Here is a 7,322-nt window from a genome sequence, read left to right on the forward strand (position 1 = left end):
TACTCAACAATAACAAATAGCATATGTATATATCAAAACATGCTCAACACCAACAACACAACACAACGATTTACTCACTAATTCCTCACAATGGGAATTAGCTACAGCCCCACAGGCTATGCCATGCATTCATTATGCAATGAGACTCCATGAAATGCGGTACCGACTCTTCTTGAACATATAGTCCAAGCTCACCGATCCCTCCAGATACGGCTACTAAGCTCACTAGTCCCACTCATTGAGATCTAATGACTCACTCACTAATTCCTCACTATGGGAATTAGCTACAGCCCCAAAGGCTAGACTATGCACGCTACTCATTTAGTATGCAAGCATCAACAACAATCCACAACTCACTAATTCCTCACAATGGGAATTAGCTACAGCCCCCAAAGGCTAGACTATGCATGCTAATCACCTAGCAATGCAACAACAACAACAACTCAAGAATAAACATATGACAGTCTATTCACAGATGCATACATAACTGATACATTTACAGTATAATGCATACCAACCAACACACATTGTCAATACATTTATCACAAAAGCATATCACAACATGCTATAAATCAAATACAGTATTAGCACACTCTACTAATAACTATACTACTCAAAACAACGGGAATTGATCCCTATTTCATCATACCTCAGCTAAGTCTCACTACTCAGCCTAAACAGTCAAAAACTGCACGACAACAGCACAGGAAATCACAATCCTGCCCATACGCGTATCGCCTATGCCCATACGCGTATTGCCCAAATCCTGACCCAGCCATACGCGTATTGCCCAATTCCATACGCGTATGCTACGCGTATCACTTCCCCATACGCGTACCACCAGAGACCATTTTACGTTCAAAACTTCATCTTCCTCATCCATACGCGTATTGCCTAGCGCCATACGCGTACCAGCCATCCCATACGCGTATTGCCTAGTGCCATACGCGTATGACCAGAAACCAGCATTCTCAGATCTGCAATGGCTTTTCTGCTACGAGTTCTATTCGATCTACCCTTCCACAGTCCATATTTACACAGAAATCACTCATATCATCTGACCCGAATCATTCCCCATTCGATTTCACAACTCCTAACATTATCACCTACAATTCTTACGAATTTCTTTCGATTATCACCCAATTTCGTTCATCAAGTAATTCCACAAATTCATCATAATCATCCAATTCAAAGGTAAATTAAAGGTCTATCACTACCCATGACATATTATCATATAATACCCGTCAATCAACGATAAACCCCCCTTACCTGAGTTAATCCGGCAGCCTCTGAGCTCCAAGCTTCTCCTTCCTTCAACCTTCGTTCTCTGGTTCTCTTTTTGCCCTTTTCCACGTTCTGTCTCTTTTTCCTTTTCACGTGAAAACAATAACCTTTTTACCAAATGGGACCTTTTTACTGATTTTCCACTTTTATTCCAATTATAAAATAATAATCCAATAATAATAATCCCAATAATTATTATTCCAAAATAATAATATTAATCCAAACTTCCAATTATTCAATTAAATTAATAAATAAAATATTAATTTAAATTAAATAATTAGCTTATTTTAATTGGGGTGTTACAACTCTCCCCCACTAAAAGAGTTTTCGTCCTCGAAAACATACCTCAAGCGAACAACTCCGGATAAGACTCCTTCATCTGACTCTCGAGTTCCCAAGTCACATTGCCACCTGCTGGTCCTCCCCAAGCTACCTTCACCAAGGCAATCTCTTTACCCCGCAACTGCTTCAACTCTCGATCCTCGATCCTCATAGGTGATGTTTCAACAGTCAGGTTATCTCTCACCTGTACATCATCTACTTGGACTACATGCGACGGATCATGAATGTATCTCCTCAACTGAGACACATGGAAAACATCATGCAAGTTCGCAAGCGACGGCGGTAAAGCGATACGATAGGCTACCTCTCCTATCCTCTCCAAAATCTGATAAGGACCAATAAATCGAGGTGTCAACTTCTTCGATTTCAAAGCTCGACCAACACCAGTTATCGGAGTAACACGAAGAAACACATGGTCTCCCTCTTGGAACTCAAGTGACTTCCTCCTCCTATCATGATAACTCTTCTGACGACTTTGAGCAATTCTCATCTTATCCTGAATCATCTTAATCTTTTCTGTAGTTTGCTGAACAATCTCCGGTCCAACCACAGCACTCTCACCGGACTCATACCAACATAAAGGCGTCCGACATCTCCTACCATACAAAGCTTCAAACGGTGCCATACCGATGCTCGAATGAAAACTATTGTTGTAGGTAAACTCAATCAACGGCAAATAACAATCCCAAGCACCTCCTTTTTCTAAAACACAAGCTCTCAAAAGATCCTCTAACGACTGAATCGTCCTCTCAGTCTGACCATCAGTCTGCGGATGATATGCAGAACTCAATCTCAGCTTAGTTCCCAAAGCCCTCTGCAAACCTTCCCAAAACTTCGATGTAAATCTAGGATCTCTGTCCGAAACAATACTAGACGGAATACCATGCAAACTCACAATCTTCTTAATATACAACTCAGCTAGTCTCTCCAACGGATAATCCATTCTGATCGGAATGAAATGAGCCGACTTCGTCAATCTATCAACAATCACCCAAATAGCCTCAAAATTCTTACTTGTCCTCGGCAAACCAGAAACAAAATCCATACTGATACTGTCCCACTTCCACTCAGGAATAGCCAACGGTTGCATTAGCCCAGACGGCTTCTGATGCTCAATCTTCGACTTCTGGCAAGTCAAACAGGAATACACAAAACTTGCAATTTCTCTTTTCATCCCCGGCCACCAAAATAACCTTTTCAAATCATGATACATCTTCGTAGCTCCAGGATGAATACTCAAACCACTACGATGTCCTTCTTCAAGAATACTCTTCTTAAGCTCAGTAACATCCGGAATACACACTCGATCACCAAATCTCAAAACACCATTCTCATCAACTCTGAATTCACCACCTTGACCTTGATTCACTAAAGTCAACTTATCAACCAAAAGCATATCGGATTTCTGACCCTCTCTGATCTCATCCAAAATACCACTTGTTAATCTCAACATTCCCAGTTTAACACTATTGTGAGTACTCTCACACACCAAACTCAAATCTCTAAACTGCTCAATTAAATCCAACTCTTTAACCATTAACATAGACATATGCAATGATTTCCGGCTCAATGCATCAGCTACTACATTTGCTTTACCCGGATGGTAATTCAAACCAAAATCATAATCCTTCAGAAATTCTAACCATCTCCTCTGTCTCATATTCAGCTCTTTCTGATCAAACAAATACTTTAAACTCTTATGGTCACTGAAAACTTCAAATCTTGATCCATACAAATAATGCCTCCACAACTTCAGAACAAATACCACAGCTGCCAACTCTAAATCATGTGTCGGATAGTTCCTCTCATGAACCCTTAGTTGTCTCGAAGCATAAGCTATAACCTGCTTATTCTGCATCAACACACCACCTAAACCCAACAATGAAGCATCACAATAAACCTCAAATAATTCCGACGAGCTCGGTAATATCAGAATAGGAGCAGTAGTCAACCTTCTCTTTAACTCTTGGAAACCTTCTTCACATTTTGAATCCCAAACAAACGCTTGCCCCTTTCTAGTCAACATTGTCAACGGTAACGCCAACTTAGAGAATCCCTCAATGAACTTCCTATAATAACCTGCAAGTCCAAGGAAACTCCTTATCTCAGAAACTGACTTCGGAGCTTCCCACTTAGATACCGCTTCTATCTTAGAAGGATCAACAGCAACACCACCTCTTGAAATCACATGACCAAGAAAACTAACTTCTTCTAACCAAAATTCACACTTAGACAGTTTAGCAAATAACTTCTTTTCTCGTAAAACTTCCAAAACCACTCTCAAATGCTCAGCATGCTCTTCTTCAGATTTTGAATACACCAAAATGTCGTCAATAAACACCACAACAAACTGATCTAGGTACGGATGGAAAATCCTATTCATATACTCCATAAATACTCCAGGCGCATTAGTCACACCAAAAGGCATTACAGAATACTCATAATGTCCATACCTCGTTCTGAAAGCAGTCTTCTGAATATCTCCAGTCTTCACACGTATCTGATGATACCCAGATCTCAAATCTATCTTGCTGAACACACTAGCACCAACCAATTGATCCATCAAATCATCAATCCTCGGTAAAGGATACCGATTCTTGATCGTCACTTTATTCAGTTGTCTGTAATCCACACACAACCTCATAGTACCTTCTTTCTTCTTAACCAACAACACTGGTGCACCCCACGGTGACACACTCGGACGAATAAATTTCTTATCCAGCAAATCTTCCAACTGACTCTTCAATTCAGCTAGCTCAACAGCAGACATACGGTACGGAGCCATCGATATCGGTCTAGTACCAGGTACTAAATCAATTGAGAACTCAACTTCACGCTCTGGTGGCAATTCGTTCACCTCTTCCGGAAACACATCGGGAAAATCACACACCACAGCTATATCACCAATTACCAGTTTATCTTTAGCTTCCATAGTCGCTAACAGCATAAACAACTCTGCCCCATCTACCACTGCCTCATTCACCTGCCTTGCTGATAGAAACAAACTCTTTCCTTCCTCAATCTCAGGGAATATCACTGTCTTATCAAAACAGTTGATATAGACTCGGTTAAACACCAACCAGTTCATACCCAGAATAACATCAACCTGTACTAATGGAAGACACACAAGATCTATCCCAAAGTCTCTACCAAAAATACTCAAGGGACAACTTAGACAAACTGAAGTAGTAGTTACTGAACCCTTCGCAGGAGTATCAATCACCATACTTCCAAACATCTCAGATATCTCTAACTTAAGTTTCACAGCACAATCCAAGGATATAAAAGAATGAGTCGCACCTGTGTCAATAATAGCTACAAGAGGAAAGCCATTAATATAACACGTACCTCGGATCAAACGATCATCTGCAGAAGTCTCAGAACCCGATAAAGCAAAAACCTTGCCTCCTGACTGATTCTCTTTCTTTGGCTTTGGACACTGTGGACTGATATGACCCAACTCTCCACAGTTGAAACAAGTCACAGTCTTCAACCGGCACTCTGCAGCCAAATGACCACCTTTTCCACACTTGAAACACTTCATCTCAGCACTGGTACACTCATGAACACGATGTCCAGCCCGACCACATCGGTAACACTTAACAGGAGCACTAGAGTCTCCCCCACTAGGCCTTTTCATCCCACTCTGCCTCTGGAAACCTTTGCCAGCTGCATACGGTTTCCCACGATCAATCTGATTCTTACCTTTCCTATCAACTCTCTGCTGATAGTTCTCAGCTCTGGCCTTGGAATCCTGTTCAAAAATCCTGCAACAGTCAACCAAATCAGAAAACACCCTGATTCGCTGATATCCAATTGCCTGCTTGATCTCGGGACGCAACCCGTTCTCAAACTTCACACACTTCGAAAATTCCCCAGCAGCCTCAGCATAGGGAGTGTAATACTTCGACAGCTCTGTGAACTTGGCAGCATACTCCGTAACGGACCTGTTACCCTGCTTCAATTCCAAGAACTCAATTTCTTTCTTTCCTCTGACATCCTCGGGAAAGTACTTCCTCAGAAATCTCTCTCTGAACACAGCCCAAGAAATCTCAGCATCTCCAGCAGTTTCCAACTCAGTGCGGGTAGCAACCCACCAATCGTCAGCTTCTTCTGACAGCATATGCGTACCGAACCTGACCTTCTGGTTATCAGCACACTCAGTTACTCTGAAGATTCTCTCAATCTCCTTCAACCACTTCTGAGCACCATCTGGATCGTATGCTCCCTTGAACATTGGAGGATTGTTCTTTTGGAACTCACTCAACTGACGAGCAACTCCCATTCCCACAACATTAGGATTTCCTCCAAGGACTCCAGCTAGCATACCCAGAGCCTCAGCAATCGCAGCATCATCTCTACCTCTTCCAGCCATCTCTATTCTGAAAACCCAAACAAGCTAAAACAATAAGTACTGATAGGGTTAAACAACACCTATCCCGTACAGGGGAAACAGAATAATTACGACTCGACACGACCGACTATGCTCTGATACCACTAATGTAACACCCTTCTAAATACCTCAAAATATTTAATTAAAAATAATAACACATTAATCAGAGTAATTATGCCCCGAAGGGTGTCACACAATTATTTCACAACATTCATCAAATTAACCCGTCATGCTCATTTATTTAATCCAAATAAGGTTCTTTGCATAATTCGCAGCGGATACTAAAAATCAACATTTAAATCGTGTACCACTTTACATGTAAAGTTGATCAACAACAAAATCAAACATATTCAAACATCCCATCCCGATGTTACATCTATCAGAGCATAACCCCTTAGGAGACTACTCTAGACTCCAAGCATTAACTTCTATTCACTCATAGCTGGTTACCTGAAAAATAGTGTAAGGGTGAGTTTCTCATTTAATATAACAAGCATTATACAACAACATGTAATGTTAAGTAAATAACGCATCAAATCACCCTAACCAGACTACCCACTCCATAACGGTAGTATCAACGCAAACCTCATACTCAACAATAACAAATAGCATATGTATATATCAAAACATGCTCAACACCAACAACACAACACAACGATTTACTCACTAATTCCTCACAATGGGAATTAGCTACAGCCCCACAGGCTATGCCATGCATTCATTATGCAATGAGACTCCATGAAATGCGGTACCGACTCTTCTTGAACATATAGTCCAAGCTCACCGATCCCTCCAGATACGGCTACTAAGCTCACTAGTCCCACTCATTGAGATCTAATGACTCACTCACTAATTCCTCACTATGGGAATTAGCTACAGCCCCAAAGGCTAGACTATGCACGCTACTCATTTAGTATGCAAGCATCAACAACAATCCACAACTCACTAATTCCTCACAATGGGAATTAGCTACAGCCCCCAAAGGCTAGACTATGCATGCTAATCACCTAGCAATGCAACAACAACAACAACTCAAGAATAAACATATGACAGTCTATTCACAGATGCATACATAACTGATACATTTACAGTATAATGCATACCAACCAACACACATTGTCAATACATTTATCACAAAAGCATATCACAACATGCTATAAATCAAATACAGTATTAGCACACTCTACTAATAACTATACTACTCAAAACAACGGGAATTGATCCCTATTTCATCATACCTCAGCTAAGTCTCACTACTCAGCCTAAACAGTCAAAAACTGCACGACAACAGCACAGGAAATCA

Source organism: Lathyrus oleraceus, chromosome 4 (genome assembly GCF_024323335.1).
Source record: "Lathyrus oleraceus cultivar Zhongwan6 chromosome 4, CAAS_Psat_ZW6_1.0, whole genome shotgun sequence".
Classification (NCBI taxonomy): domain Eukaryota; kingdom Viridiplantae; phylum Streptophyta; class Magnoliopsida; order Fabales; family Fabaceae; genus Lathyrus; species Lathyrus oleraceus.